Here is a 17513-nt window from a genome sequence, read left to right on the forward strand (position 1 = left end):
TTGAAAGATCTGTAAGTATTTAGTTCATTCTATGAAGAGTTTTACAGTTTTCTTTGGTGTTCATGTTTTGTTTCACCTTAATTAGATGCTGAATTGACCCCAAGTGGCCCATCAAAAAGACTCCCTACTTAAAGATCAATCTTTTTGTTACCTGACCTCATTTCCACAATTCTAGATAGACTTTCACTGGGAGACTTTTAAGTTTTTCACAATTCCTGTTTCTTTACTTTTCTTAGTTTCTTCTAGCTCTCTGAACCATATGTCTTCCAAACCCACAGCAAATCATATTTGCACACAAGGTAAACCAAGGGACAGACAGTAAAGATGGAAGAAAGAGACAGATAGGTAAAATGAATCATATGTTTTTCTTTTAATGCAAAAGCCAAAGCCAGGAGGAAAAGAGATAAATGAGGCAAATTAGATGAACTGCAGTCACAATTAAAAGAAATAAAAATAAAAACTTAGAATGCACTCACGCACATACAATGCAAATCTCCCACTTGACATCTAATCAAATTTTTTTTAAATTTTTTAATGTTTATTTATTTTTTTGAGAGAGAGAGACAGAGACAGAGGACAAGTAGGGAAGGGCAGAGAGAGAGAGGGAGACACAGAATCTGAAGCAGGCTCCAGGCTCTGAGCTGTCAGCACAGAGCCTGATGTGGGGCTCAAACTCACAAGCCGTGAGATCATGACCTGAGCCCAAGTCAGACACTCAACCAACTGAGCCACCACATGCCCCTAATCAAATATTTCTGGGATTGCAAATTCTGAGTGATGACATGGCCTAGAACATGGCTTATTCCAGTTATTCCTCAAAACGTGGCCATTTTATCTCCTCCCTTGATTCTCTTCCACACACTCTCCTCACATGCTCCCAGAGCACCCAGGATGCACTTTATCTTCTGAGCATCAATGCACTGATGTTTATATACAAGTTTGGGCTTTACAGCCCCCCACGTTTTTAAATCTTCAGTAGACTATGAGCAACTTGAGGACAGAATCTGCAACAGCACTATATACTTGTGAAAGGAAAGGAATCATTAAAGGAGAAAATGAATGACTAACTGAATGAGTGAATCAGTGCATGTTAGATGCTACTCTGTCACATTTTCTAGAACAGACCAAATTATAGCTATTTTTTAAGTTCTTTATAGAGTATAGAATACTTCCAACAAAAAAGTGAAATTTTATTTACTTGTTTATTCATTCACTCATTCATTCATTCATTCATTCATTCATTTTTAATCATTAACGGTTCCAGACCAAAGCATTCACTTTCTTTCTTTGAGTATCTTTACCTATTTATGAATGGAACAACAGTCTTGCTATGAAAGTGAAAAATTAATGTGTTTACTCATGGCTAGTGGGAAAAAGTGAGCTAAAGTCCAAAATGAAGAAAGGTTAGCATCATTAAATAATTCAATCAAGATGTAACCCTTGTAATATATTCTGAATATCTATAGGTCCCCTCAAGTGGAAAGAAGACTATGTAAATTATCCACTCAGGTATTTTTCAGCCTAAATAATTCTGCAACTAAATGTAACTTGAATAGTGTTTTAGTGCCAAACATTGAAACCCAAAGAAATTAAACAACTTGCTAAATTCACCTAAGTGCTTATAAGCAGGACCCGTATATGAAGATGGCAGGTGCTGTTTTCTTTGCACAGTAGCATGTTGTCTTTGTATTTTGCGTCTATTTTATAAATAGCATAAAGAGAAAAGGAATGAACAAAATATATAACAACATTTGGAATAGTGCTGAACAATTTTAATTAATTGCAATTATTGCGTTGTTATATTGTGTTTTAGAATTCTATACTCAATGATATAATCTTATAATAATTAAAAAGCAGATCTTAAATGAAGTTCTCTGTATTATAATAAAGTGATGTTATTAATGGACATTTTACCTCTTGTTCCACTTGAAGACAATTTAAAATACAAATAATGCATGTTTTTGACCATCGGTTGTTAGTATTCAAAGTTATAATGAATTAAAATTAGGTCTCTTAGATGCCATTTTCCAATGTCAAAAATATCTGACATTCTTTACCAAATGGGGATGACTACTTCCTAAGGTGTTGAGTGGTTGGAGAAGCTGTAGGATAAAAATAGCTCATCTTACTAGAAATCAACTTTCTGCAGCATTATTTATAATGGCCTACTTATGAAAACAACCCAGCTGTCCATCAGCAGATGAATGGATTTAAAAAAATGTGATATATGTATATGCTGGAATTGGACTCTATCTAACTGTATCTATTTATCAAGAGAAAATGGAATATTATTCATCCATAAAAAGAAGGAAATTCTGCCATTTGTGGCAATATGAATCAATCTTAAAGATACTATGCTAAGTGCAAGAAGCCAGACAGAGAAAGGTGAATACCATAAGATCTCACATGTGGAATCTAAAATAATAGAACTCATATTCCCACAGAGAACAAATTGGTGGTTGCCAGAGGTGGAGTGGGATGAAGGGTGGGTGAAATGAGTGAAGATAGCCTAAAGGTACAAACTTCCAATTAACTATAAGATAAATAAATCCTGGGGCTATAATGTACAGCATGGTGACTATAGTATTGTTTATAAATTGATGAGAGATGAGATATTAAATGTTTTCATCATTAAAATTATAACTATGTGCATTATAAAAATTATAACTTATTATGGTGACCATTTCACAATATACACACATAGAAAATCATCATGTTGTACACCTAAAACTAATATAATATTGTGTCAATTATCTCAATAAAACTGAAAAAAAATAAAGAGATCTAACTTTAGTCAATTTATAAAAAGAAATCAACTTTTTCTGCATGGCAAATATTTAAAATATTATACTTATTTGTAAATTTTAAACACATAATTGAGTAGAATTAAAAATGCATAGTTTTGGGGGTACCTAGGTGGCTCAGTCAGTTAAGCATCTGAGTCTTGATATTGCTTAGGTCATGATCTCAGGGTCCTGAGATCAAATCCTGTATTGGACTCCATTCTGGGCCATGGAGCCTGCTTGTGATTCTCTCTGTCTCTCCCTCTTTTCCCCCTACCCCTCCTCTTTCTCTCTCTGTCTTTCTATCTCAAAAAAAAGAAAAACAAACAAAAAAAAAAACAAATAAAATAAAAATAAATGTATAGTTTTTGAGGAAAATCACTAAACCTCAATAAAATTTTGAGTTAAAATCTCAGGTTTCTTTTATATCCCTAGGCAAGCCCTTCCTCCCTCACACATTAACATACTGACTAATAATAGTCTATAATTCACTTCATTTAATTGATCATTGCTGTTAATACAAAAGAACCAGTCCTGATAAGTTTGTTGTTTATCAACCAGGTAATTATAACATGGCATACACCTAAATATGAGTACATTTAATGTGTCATAACTCTCAAGTCAAAATGTAATAGTTCAGGCTTTATATTCAGTATTACTTTTCAGAGACACTTTAAAGACTTCCTCAAAGATGGAAAATCAAGTCACACCAAATTGTTGATCATTGGGAAAGTATGTAATCAGAAAGATGAGGAAATAAGAGAAAATATGGCCCCCAAGACAAAATCATTACATTTACAGAACATATTAAAATAACTTACAAGTAGCATAACAAATTCACTTCTTAAGAGCTAGGAAGCTTGACATTTTTGTAAACTATCTAAACATGACGAATAAATAATGTCTCCTTCTGTCTCATGTCTTTTCTAGCTGTTTGACTTTAGGATTCTACCAAAGAGGTTATTGACAGAGAGCAGCTGGCAGAGTTGATTGCTAAATCAATTCCTAAACTGCTAGAATCTGTTGTTTTCATTCTCAGTAACTTCAGGACCCACCAACAACCTTCGAGATAAATTTACCCTAGGTTCTCTTCTATCTCAATTTGCTGTCACTTTAACCATTAAAAATAAAATACACTTAAAAATCTAATCATGGAACTGTGTGATATTTTATCAGGCTTTTGGCCAACTTAATAGAATCCCAGGAAATTCAAAAGCAAACCATATCCAAGACTCCTTCAGTAATTTCAGTGAAAAACATTGTGCTCTTGAGTATGAAGTCACAGTCCCCTTTGCCTGGGGTTTCTATACCATATTACTTTCACTGACCAACCAACAAACACAACTGAAAGTTACCAACAGACTGCCTTCTTTCTTTGGCAGTTGTAATGACAAGATTTAGGAGTGCATGTCAAATTTGCATTATATACAGGGATGGTGAGTTTTTCTTAAATTATACCGCTTAGAAAATAAAGTGAAGGAAAAAAGAAAAGAAAACCTAGGAGGCAGTGACCCCCTTTTTAAAATATATTTATAATTCTCCCTACAATGCTAGAGATAATATCCAGCCATCTGAGCAAATTCCGAAACTTCCTCTTCGTTCAATTCCCTAATCTATGAGGTGGGAAAATTATAACCCAGCTCCTAGGTTTTGGTAAGAACTCAGTGAGATGATCCACGTCCAGAGTTTAGCATAGCACCTGGCCTGGCATACCATTAGGATTTAGTAAGTGATATATCTTTCCATTGTCTTCATCAAAGCCATCATGATCATCATCTCTGATCGCCCTCAAACATCTTTAAAAGGGAGGTAGCTGCTGAATAATGTGTGTATGACTGAGTTTTCCTTCACCCTAGGTAAGCCATATAAATCAAGGTGCTTTGGGACTTTTTCTCCTTATCCTCAAAAGCAGAGACAGACTTTTTTAAGCTATTGCATGGGATTTGAAAAAACGGTGTTGCTTCTCTTTTATACAGGGATCTCATTCATATAAAATAAAATCAATTTGGCACTTTTCAACCACCCTGTTTAGCGATTTCCATACCACACAGTACTTGGCAAAGGGATGTTGCAACTATCCTATCCTTTGTCTCCACCTGTGAGAAAATTTCTTTCCTTTTTTTTTTTTATTTTTTTGGTTTGTTTGTTAATTGTCTCTGACACATGCATATATCCCATGTTCACAAGCAATTCAAAGAGATATGGAAAGCTGAAGGAAGAATCATAGAGCCAATGAAAAAGGGAACTTCAGGTTTTAGGATTTATCTCACGAGGAGACAAAGGATTTGATGTTTTGTTTTAGCTGAGAATTCTCTACTGGGTGCTTTAATAAAGATGATGAAACTCCACACCTTTTCAACTACAGGCATATAACATAAACTTAAATATTTTAATACTTGCACTTGATAGATAAAGGATAAATGGTAACATGTTAATAATTACTGTTTAATAGGCTTACCAACACAATTAAATTCACAAATACATTCTCACTTGAATGACACATTTGGAAATCATCCAACTTCTCTTCCTGTTTTAAATTGTGTATAATTGACACCATTTTGTCATTTGAAACAATACTCACTGCTTATCCAGTGTCTGCCAGGAGGCTACTTATAATTATACAAAAAAATAATATTCCTCTGGGAGAAAAATCATCATTAATATAATCCCATCATGAATAATAGAAAGTGGAAACGGTTTACATCTTATGCAACTATTTTATAAGAGAATATTAATTCATCAGGTTGTTTTTTACAGGATGTTTCAATATGACAGTATTGGTTCTTTCTCTATATCTATTTGCCCTTTCTATAAGAGATTCTAATTATTACAAACAAGTCTCATCCACTAAACACACGCTTATTACCTAAACACTGTGGATGGATACAATAGAAAGTAATTTGTAGGTGGCAGTTTTTCTTTCAGGAAAGCTTCATGTCAACCACGAAGCAGAAATATGGAATAAAATAGAATAGTGGGGATTTAAGAGATGTAATATAAATAATTAAGTGTGAATGACAAAGGAGAGACGCTAAAGTATAATGGGATGCACAGTGATGTAGATGACATCCATATGGTGAGATATTGCTTTGTTCAGTTTTTACCCTGTGTTGATTTCTCACTTGGTGTTGTTAATGAAAAGTACATATAATTATATGACTATTTTATCCCCCTTCGAGTGAAAAACTTGACTACCTAAAAAAAATAAGTAACAAGCTCATTGTAAGCAATTAATAAGAACAATCACAATGATGTTGAAGGTAAGCATTGGAAATATACTATAGCTTTATAAAGCCTATCCTAACCTCTGTGGGCCTCTCCTCTTTAGACATTAATAGTGAGTATAATCTGCAAACATGATTTAGTACTTAATTACTACCTTCTCCCATTTTTCTTCCCCAGCTGCTTTATACTGTTCATTGTTCTACCTGTAATAATCTGACTAGATTGTTTTCTCCTTCTGCTTTGAAACTCATGTTATGACCATTAGTATTCTTAACAGAGTATTTTAGAAAATATTTTTAGAGAACCAAAATATATACCGGATCAAAAAATGCTGAGCAACTATTAGACATCAAAATGTTGAATTTGGTAGCAGTAATGTTAATATTGCAAAATTCATTATTGTCTCCATCTTGCACAAACATCCTGTACAGGAAAAAAAGCTAGGGGTGAGGACTATTTGTTCATCATCTAGGTCTCTCCGAAAGCAGTTATATCAAACTGCTTGGTTCACAATTAGTTGTACCAAAATAAGTATGGGGCATATTTGTTATTCTCATATTCAAATTAAGGCCTGCTTTAGAAAAGTGATAAGAACTATATATATATTTATTTGAAAGCCACAGATTCTCCATTCTTTATCTACGGGGCCACCCAAATGAACCTTAGAGCAGGACAAGGGGAATATATTCACATAATTACTAGAATGCTTTTTTAATCTGCACTCTTTCATATGAATTGACAGATAAGATTATTATAAGACATGACACATTAATAAATAACACCTAATTAGTTTGATAATTCTTTGATTAAGCCTTAATTTTCCTTGCTTTTCATGCAGCAATTCAAATTACTCTGTATTATTTGTTCCTTTTTCAGACTATTTTAGAACATGCTTTGAATAGTCTCAGTAGGTTACCTGAGGAGGAATTTATTTTTGTCTGACAGCAAGTCCATGCCATTAAGAGTGACAAGGCTAGACCAAAACGATGCTTTATTCAAAGTTCCCTCACAGCAAAGATACTCCTCTAAAATCCACCACTTCTTTCAAAAGGGTTAGGAGACAAATGTGAAGAATGAGAATGTAAGGAAAATAAAACAGGCCTTCATTTTGTTTCCTTTAATTGGACACAGAGAAGTGAAGTCATACAACTTGGTATTACAAGGACAGCGGTCTTTCTATTTACTAGCCCTCTCCCAAAATCTATGGTCCCTTTACCTGCTAGAGAGAGTACAGCAGCCTTAGAGGAATCACAGCCATGCAAAGGTTCTCAGATCTATTTCTATGTACATACCAGCTATTTATAGTGACTAGAATGTTCCGTGGATTGATTGTGACAAATATGGAAATCTAATACATTTATCTTGAACAGCTTCCACGGACTTCAGATAATCAGAGGCAACTCTCACAGGGTATGCTATGTCCAGGAACCATGCATGCCAGTAATTAAGTGTAGGATTTCTCCTCTTTCTTTCTACCACTTTTTTCTGATTCTTTATGCTGCCTGCAGTTTACAGATGCATGCAGCAAACCAGTCTTTGTTAATTCTGAGCCTCTGTCTCTAGAGATACTACCAATAACTCCTTTAAGAATCTTTACATAGGGCCTATTTGCAATGCTTAGAAACCTGTCATCTTTTTAAATAACAAGATTACTTCCAGGAATGAATAAAGAGGGCTGTCCTGAGATGATCATCAATAATTTTTTTCATTGAGAAAAATATTATGCACCATGAATTCAATTCAATAAACATATCGTGGATCTGGCAAAGTATGAGACAGTAGGGATTTAAAAGCAAATGTTTCTTAAAGTTGTATACAAGGCAGAAAAGAAAGACTTGTTAGGGAGAGAATGCTAATGATAAACAATAATTAAATCAGAAAGGAATCAGGAGTGGTGGGTAGAAAATCACAATTTTGTTATTGGGCACAATCGTCACCCCCACCACCACTATATGTGTAAATAGTGCTTATTAAATGTTAATGGGTGTTCTTGGATTGGTCTAAATGTTAACCCTAAAAAATAATGCCTATTATTCTCCTTATAGGAGAAATAAACACCATGCCTATTTATTCAGTGCTGTATCTGTAGAATCTAGCATAGTTCCGAAAACTCATCTAAGATATGCTTAAACCAAACTCATTATAAGCATATAATGTAAGATTTTTCCTACAATCCCCAATATAATACTGTCAATTATGTATTATTGGCCACATTACATAGGTAGTAGATCCAAGGCTAGAAGACATCAGATGGCTACGATGGATAAAATTGGTGTTGTGTATTTGTTGATGTGGTTCTGCTTGTAACAACTCATAGATATGTGCCCAGTTACTAAAGAAATGCTGACACTCAGAGAGCCATGGACCCTTAAGTGTGCTTTGACCATCTGCTAATGTATTCTGTGACAGTCTTATCAGCCTCATTTGACAGAGGAGGAAATGAAGGCCTAAAGAGATTGATTAATGTGACTAAGTCATATTTCAAGCATGTGGCAGGGCCTAGAATTAAAGCCATGCAGTCCGGCGCTAGAGTCTACTTGCCTACCCACCTGCTTTCTCTGCCTGAAATGTCCATGCATTGGTGGCTACCTCCAAAGAATCCAAATAAAACCATGGAAAACAACAGAAAGCAGCCAAAGAAGGAAAGCAAATTATTACTCCATTTTAGGTTATGAACATGTCAGTTCTAGCACTTTTCTCACTGCACTATGTTTTTAGTAAATAATCACATATACTCACTCTTCTCATTTACATCTAAACCTCATTTAAGTTTCCACCTCATGTGTGAACTTAAATCGTCGAAATAGTTTATAACATTTTGAGTTACAACATTAATTTCTTAAGTCACTTGTACACAGTTCCCATCACCACCTATATGAACGATGACTTAGTAAATTTGTCCTTTCTTCCTTCAAAACCATGTTTTAGATTCATCAGTGCTAGCAATATTTCATAAACTTTACCCTATTTCTAATCCCTTTAGCAGATGCTGCTTGATCACACTCTCTGTAATGCTGATTTCATGTCATTGTTGTACTTCAAATTTTTCAGACTCTCTTCCATGCCAAGTTACATACAGCTTTGCTGATTGACCGAGTATAATGTCACCACAAACTTATCACTCCTTATTTCCCGATGTTTTCTAATCTTAATTTATCTTTTTGTCTGTCCAATATCCTCATTGTCATACAAACACATCAATTTCACATGCTCTGCCATGTCATGTCCATGTTCATTTTCTCTTTCATTCATACACGAGCCAAGGCCTGTGTATTCCTTAGCACTTAGTCAAATACTCCCCATCTTTCAAATTCTAGGTGTCTTTTGTCTTCCCTGACATCAAGAATCACAGATGTCTCTCTGAAACATGTAACATGTGGTGTCAGTATTATGCAATCTCACTCCCAATTTTAACCTTTTACCATTTTCTGTTTCAAATAATTCTACTTGTTAAAGTTAGGGATCATCTTTTAGTATTCTTATATCCCCTACCGTGTTCATTCTGAGACTACAGTGCATGCAGTATTCATGTATTCAATATTTGTATGATCACTTATTTCACTCACTCTCTTGGTAACCTCATTTCCACCATTGACCTCTCACCAAAACTCCACACTTGATTATCTAACTGCTTACATTTACTTCAGAGTTTGCTGTGAAAATTAAATGAGTAAAGTGTGTGAAAATAGTTGGTATGAACCTTGGTATTTAGCAGGTGCTTAAATGATGTTTCGATTGGAATCTTCATATATTCCCCTTTTGTAACTGAACACCATCATCTGCGGCCTTAAGAATAGGTAATGGATTTGAAATCTCCTACATCACTAGCTCTTCTCACTCTCATGAGTTTTGACCAGTCTTTTCCTTTACTCCCTATTTAGAGCACTATTATTATTGTTTTTTCAAGCCAACAACCTCTGAATAATCTTTTATTTTCCTCTCTTTTGGTATTTGTGATGATAAAACCCATGGTTCTACCTCTGTGAACCTCCTTGGACATATCCTAACTGTGCAAGAAGGCCATCCCCTCAAAACCTTCTTACACAAATGTTTCCAATTTTGTTTTTCTTTCTAGGCTTCCTGAATGTCAACCACTGTGAACCACTTGCATTTCCCCACCTATGCCTAAACAAGCAGGGAGCTTTGGGCTTTAGAATTAGTCAGGCTTGTGTTTGAATCCCCTGTCTGCACTGTGTTTGACCCAGACAAAACATTTAAATTCTCTACCTCCATTCTCTGTTCTATAAAACAAGGATGATAATACATTCCTCCCAAGGTTTTATATGGATTAAATAAGATTATTTTAAGAATCTAGCAGAGAATACTCAACAGCAGGTAGTTATAAAAGAACATTTCAAATTAGTGTGACTATGTGACTTAAATGTTAGCTATTCAGTCTTATGTCTTTATCCTTAAACTTATATAGACACAGTCCACCAATGTCTCAAGACCCCTTTCAACTTTTACTTCTTCCATAAGATCTTCTCTGATCTTCACACTAGAAGCATTATCATTTTTGCAGTAAATTTACATGGTAAAAGAGAAAATGAAAAAGTGTGGGGAGAGGATATGTGCATACACTATCTTATTTCACCATCTAACAACCTTAAGAAATATATTTGATTTAAAAACTGAGACTCAGAAAAAGTTATTAAGCAAAGTATTTAAATCCTGGCTTGTGTGACCTTCAATTTATGTTCTGTCCATTGATTCTCAGTGTGCTAGTAGAGTCTATGGAAGTCAATCTGAGTTTTTGAGACTTTATTTTGTTTTGTTTTGCTTTGTTTTGTTTTGAGCAATTGTAACTACTTGTAGAGACTGATTTATCTTGCCTTACTTTTCCTTACAGGTTGTCCAAGGAACAAAGGAAAAAAAATACTTATTTTCTAAACAGAATAAAACTCATTATAACTTGTAATTTGCTACATGGCACCGTTGGGCAATTTAAAAAAATCCAGGATACGTGATGGAATCTCTATGATCTTATTTTTCCTCTCTCTTGAACATTTCTATTTCATGAATTCAGGAATTACTTCATTATGACTCATCAATTATTCCCAACAATGCTAAAAATGAGTAAAATGATAAGAAAATAGAATAATGATGGAGTTGCCTGGAAGGATGATGCAATTGCAAAATAAACCTCCATTCTCATCATCATTCAGTTTTCTTATTTTTTGACTAAAATGTTGCATCGTCATTCAAGAACGCATAAAAGAAGTCTGGAAACATTCTTATGATCTACTTCTAGTTTCATTGAGCACAGTTTAGAATTTAGAAGTTCTATGTTTCGTCCATAACTGCAAAAAGAAGAAAATGGACAAAGGAAGATGTTTAGGTTATTAGATGAATCAGAAGACAAATGTAAAAAAGAGAGCTAAGTATGCTAAACTTAAATGATTAGGGTGAAATTGAAATTAATTGTTCAAATGAAATCTCAGACCATGGATTTTCAGATGACAATGAATTTTCTCAAACTCAAGAATCCATGAGGGAACAATTCATTTCCAAGGACAAAAATGAAATAGGATATTCTCATGCAGTTAGTCCTTCAACCAGAAGGACTTCACCATGCAATATTTTGTGGCAAGAACCTATCTCATTTTGTTTTAAGGGTATATTATAATACTTTTTCATTTTTTATAAAGTCTGTGTGCCAAAATTTATAGTTTTTAAGTACACAAATGTTAAAGAAAGGTTAAGGCCAGTATCAGAATGAAATCAATTATGTATAAATAAAAAAAAAACTCATTGGATTCATCATTCTAAATAATGTTTAAGAATCTAAAAATAAAAATGTCTTGTAGTTATGGAATGGAGATGACATTGTTTTTTAACGAAATTACGTGCCTCAAAGATTTGAAAAAGTTGACTGTTGCATTTTGATAACGCAAATTCTAAATGAACCAGAAGTGATACTATGCTAGAACCTATTAAAGATGTGTTTGAAATCTAGAATTAGTATCAATTAGATGTATATATTGCAGGTTTATACAATATACAACTAGATGTATATATACAATTGTATATATGTATATATATATACATATATATATATATGTATATATATATAGTTAGTTAGTTCCTTTCTGAAGATGTTTCCAATCTGGAGTATATACATCTTCAAAATCAGAAAATTGATGAAATAAACTTTTGGTTTTGCTATGTTTAAGTTCTTATCACAATTTTCACCCCTTTACTCTTACTTCTGTAAACCATTTTTTAAATGATTTAAAATATTAAAAAACACAAAGAGGTCCAAATGGTAAGTAAAGATAACTATTGTTCCTAGTATACTGAGATTAGCATTTACATTTTCTAAACCTCTATTGCATACTTATCAATTTATCCTTAGTTATAAAGTTATATATGCCATGTCTTATCTCTTTTCTGGACCAGCAGCTTGCAGAGGGGATTCAACAGATGTTTATTGCATTAACATCAAAACTCCCAGAACTTTTATTTTGTGAAAATAATGAGATGTTTGGAATTAAAGTGAGTATGTTTTCATGGAGCAGTATTTTTTGGAGGAAAGTAAAGTAAGGCTGAATCTTACCTAGTCTTCTACATTATAGCCAATTGAGCTCTGAAATACATTAGATTAAACCATTAAATAACAGTGACTATAATGCAATTACATTTGACTTCTTCTCAGCAGGATCAAACCAAAAATGCAGTTAGGCACAACTGAAGTTCAAGAAAAGGATCTTAATAAAATGAGAGTACTCTCATTCCTTGAGGCTCTATTTCTAGCTGTGGACCTAAAAACCTATAGAATTGGAATACAGACTGCCAAAGAATACCTTATTATACTCAGAGAAGATTTTGATAGGTGACTACCTTCAATTTTAAGAGAGTAAATGACACAGAAAGGGGAATAAATTACCTTAACATAAATTCTTGGTTCAAGTAAGTCAGGTAGTAGTTGGATTTTAATGGTGGGATAACTTCTAAGGGATAAACATTAACTTGTATTGAACTTTAATCATAATGGCTTTTTGATTATGATTTTTTTTCATACAGAGATGAAAAGCTGGAAAAAAAGTGTTAAAATGATGAAGCAAAAGCATACAAGGCCTAGTTCTTGTACTGGACATTTAAATTGATTTCCTTATCTACAATAAATATAAAGAGGTCTGTAAGCCATGTGATTTTTTTTCCTTATTGAAATTTGTCTCTTGCTTAACTCAGTTGACTTCACCCAGGAGTACATGCAATCTATTTGGCCCAGATGGAAGTTGATGAAGAGGAAATGTGAAAATGCGTAGTAAGATCATGATGGTTATTTTATTTTTTATTTATTTTTTTCAATTTTATTTGCTCACAATTTTTGTTTTTAGTTTATTTATTTTTGAGAGAGCACACATGTGTATGTGCTCACATAGGCAGTGGGAGGGGCAGAGAGAGAGAATCCTAAACAGGGCTCTGGGTTTTCAGCACAGAGTCTGATGGGGGTCTTAAACTCACAAACCATGAGGTCATGACCTGAGCTGAAATCAAAAGTCAGGAACTTAACCAACTAAGTCACCAGGTGCCCCATAATGGTTCTTTTAGAGTCTACCTAAATGAATGAAATTATCAGTATGGCTATCACTTAAGAAAAATGTGCTTAGCAGCAAAGTATTGAAAAGGAGATTGGAATTACTGGAAGGATGATAAAGATAAGCAAAACTAAAGTCATTTATCTTGATCATCACTACTATCAATTTCTAAAAGCAAAACCAAAACTCACACACACACACACACACCACCACCACCACCACCACCACCATAAAGTGAATCTCAATGTAGCTATTAATGTCTGCCTTGACCAGTTTTCATAGTTGTCTTAAAAGAAAATGACAGCTAGACTATTTTAACCCTAAAAAGTGTGAATCATCAGCTTCAAGACAGCCTCCTTAGAACAGGATCCATTTCCCTCCCTCCCTTCCTCTCCCTTTCCTTTTCTCACCTCTCTTCCTTAAGACAGTTTAGGGATTACCCAAAACATGTTCTATGAACTGACCAAGTACACAATCAAGAGATCTAATGTCAGGGTTGTTAGATCATTTAAGAGCAGCAGAAAAAAAATATTTCTAGAGAAGGGGGCACTTCAGTATCCATAATATCCCTAAAATTATGCATTATACATATACGTCTACTCCGATTCCCCACAGAACCAACCTTAGTAGCATATACTCATTTTCTAGGTTTAAATAGAATTTCTTAATTTTCAATTGAAGATAGAGTGAGTCAGTACCCGAGAATTTTAATTGTTATATACAACAAATGACTGTTGTATATGCGGTTATAGTTTATGCTGGCTTCTTAAGATAGTCCCTATAATTGAGGTAAGGATTTTTACTGACCATAAGATAGTGTATATTCACTACAGAGATTCAGAAAGAGCAATTCAGTTCTTTTTCAGGTATATCTTAGCTTAAAAAAATGCTAATGGTATCTTTGTCAGAAGTATTTTATTTAATGGGATAGAAAAGAAAAACTTGGGACATATGTCATTGTGTCAGTACATTTCATTAATGAGGTTTTTTCAAATCTCAACTGTGATTTGGGCTACTTTTGAGGGTGTGGCAACATTGCACAAGGGAAATATTTTATCCCAAAAGGAAAAAATCAAATTATGTTTAAAAAAACTCATTACCAATAATTAATAATGAACTCTAGCTAAACAATAACAGGTGTTCTACTAATCCCAAACAGAAACAGATGGAAGCACAAATGTTTTATAAATACTGGATACATGCAGAGCAATAAGCTTGGCAGGAATTGTTTTATTCTCTAATTGTCAGTCAGAGTCAAAGTCTTATCACTTGCCTTTTCTCTAAATTAATATGCCCAGATTAAATCTTATTTCTCATTCCTCATTTTTCAAAACACACACCATATTTAGTGCTTTCTAACTCCATCATATGTATTGTCTCACCAACAAAGGAAATATCAGAAATTTTCCTTCTGTACACTTACGAACTTTTACATGACTTGTTACATGAAACAATAGCCATACCATACAGGTTTCCCTTCTCCAGATTCTTCTGTTTCACCCCTTGAAATGCTGAAAAACACTAATTCTCCAGAAATACTCATCTACATATTCTTTAATTTCTTATACATTATAGAAATAAATCTTCAAAATCATGAATGTAGGTAGATGAAATAAACTAGGAAAGCAGTTAGAAAGGTAATAAGTGATATTAAGAAATCTAATCTGGGCATCAGTCTCAGTCTGTTGAATGTCTGACTCTTGATATCTGCTCAGGTCATGATATCACAGTTTGTGAGTTTGATCCCTGCATTGGGCTCTGCACTGACATCATGGGGCCTGCTGGGGATTCTCTCTCCTTCTTTCTGCAACACCCCCCCCCCCTTCTTTCTCAAAATAAATACATAAGCTTTAATAAAAATCTAATTGTATAGCACTTGGGAATTATTTTCATGGGTTAGGATACTAGATAGTGCTACAGATCTGAACTCATGGCTATTTAGAAAATGTTCACATATGACTTTAAAAGACCTCCCCCTGTATGGTTAATAGAGGAATTCTCAACTCATGTAGACATGGTTTCACTGTTCCTTCTGATCTTGATTTGCTGTTAAATTTTGGAAAAGATCTGATTAGCTTTGTGACTGTTAAACGCTTAGCATCCCTCATTGACTTTGACAGTGACAGGACATTGACAGGACAGTTCTCTCTGTCCTGTGATTTTCTTAGTAATTGTATTTTATGATCAATTAGTTCTATCAATAACTTGGGTGACACAAAGAACACATTATTTTCCTCAAATAATAAAATTTAAAAACACATGCTCATTAACAATATTGATTCATGTTGCATATAAGTAAACAGTTGATCTTTACAAACCAAAATATGCATAGAATGTAACTCTCTTAAACCACCACAGATAAATAAAATGGGCAACAAATCTCTTACCTAAAATGGACTTAATGGTGTGTATAGACTGAGCATTGTCAATGTTAAGTTTCTTTCAGACAGGCTGTGCTAAATTGAATGATTTAAGAAATAAAGTTATAATAGTATTTTGTGCCTCTCCTTAGATGCTTTGTCAGCAAATTTGCAAGACTTTTAAAAATGTTTTTAATGTTTATTTATTTTTGAGAGAGAGAGACAGACAGACTGTGAGCAGGGGAGGAGCAGAGAGAGGGGGAGACACAAAACTGGAAACAGGTTCCAGGTCCTGAGCTGTCAGCACAGAGCCCAATGTGGGGCTTGAACTCACAAACCATGAGATCATGACCTGAACCAAAGTCCGATGCTTAACCAACTGAGCCACCCAGGTGCCTCTAATTTTGCAAGGTTTTTACTGTGACCCCAATTTTATTTTATTTTTATTTTATTTTATTTTATTTTGACTTTTATTTTTATATATTATTTTTTAAAATATAATTTATTGTCAAGGTGGCTAACATACAGTGTATTCATGTGCTCTTGGTTTTGTGGGTAGATTCCAGTGATTCACCTACATATAACACCCAGTGCTCATCCCAACAAATGCCCTCCTCAATGCCCATCACCCACTCTCCCCTCTCCACATCCCCCATCAACCCTCAGTTTGTTCTTTGTATTTCAGAGTCTCTTATGGTTTGCCTCCCTCCCTCTCTGTTTGTAACTATTTTTCCCCTTCCCTTCATCCATTGTCTTCTGTTAAGTTTCTCAAGTTCCACATATGAGTGAAAACATATGATATCTGTCTTTCTCTGACTGACTTATTGCACTTAGCATAATACTCTCCAGTTCCATCCATGTTGCTGCAAATGGCAGGATTTCCTTCTTTCTCATTGCCAAGTAGTATTCCATTGCATATATAAACCACATCTTCTTTATCCATTCATCAGTTGATGAACATTTAGGTTTTTCCATAATTTGGCTGTTTTTGAAAGCACTGCTATAAACATTGGGTACACGTGCCCCAAGAATCAGCTCTCCTGTATCCTTTGGATAAATTTCTAGTAGTGCTATTGCTGACTGTGACCCCAATTTTAAATGTAAAGACACTGAAGATCAAGTGGAGTTTAATGATTTTCTCAAGGTCCAAGGCTAGAAAAGGATGGGGTCAAGAATCACATCTGTATTTATGTCCTAAGCCCTCTTTTTTTACTATACTAAACCACTTTCCTGATGTTTCTTTCTAAGGTTACTATGACGCTATATACATATGTTAGCATTAATCATTTTTACAAAGTGAGTCATCATCCAAGTGAATCACCATATTTTTCAGTGTTTTCCCCCTTATTTCAGTTTCTAACTCAGTAAGGAAGTAAACAAAAAAGAGAAAGAAGATTAAGAAAATGAAGAAAAGAAGGGAGGAAATTAGCTTGCATAAGTTATTAGAATTAACTAAATTTTCCTGAAACTCAAAGTTCTCATGATCTTCTAATTTTCTAGGACCTAGATGTATTATATATTTGTTTTAAATATGATATGCCCATTTGCCGATATACATATGAATGTAATTATACATTTTAGAGAGATTTCCATATAAAATAGCT

At 34.1% G+C, this 17513-nt stretch overlaps 1 protein-coding gene across 1 annotated transcript in view; it reads right to left on the reverse strand.

The window, feature by feature from the left end:
• TRDN (triadin) overlaps positions 1-17513 on the reverse strand; it is a 394142-nt gene that overhangs the window by 253097 nt on the left and 123532 nt on the right. The gene's annotated exons all lie outside the window — the stretch shown is intronic.

The sequence above is a fragment of the Panthera leo genome, chromosome B2, assembly GCF_018350215.1.
Source record: "Panthera leo isolate Ple1 chromosome B2, P.leo_Ple1_pat1.1, whole genome shotgun sequence".
NCBI classification, from domain to species: Eukaryota; Metazoa; Chordata; class Mammalia; order Carnivora; family Felidae; genus Panthera; species Panthera leo.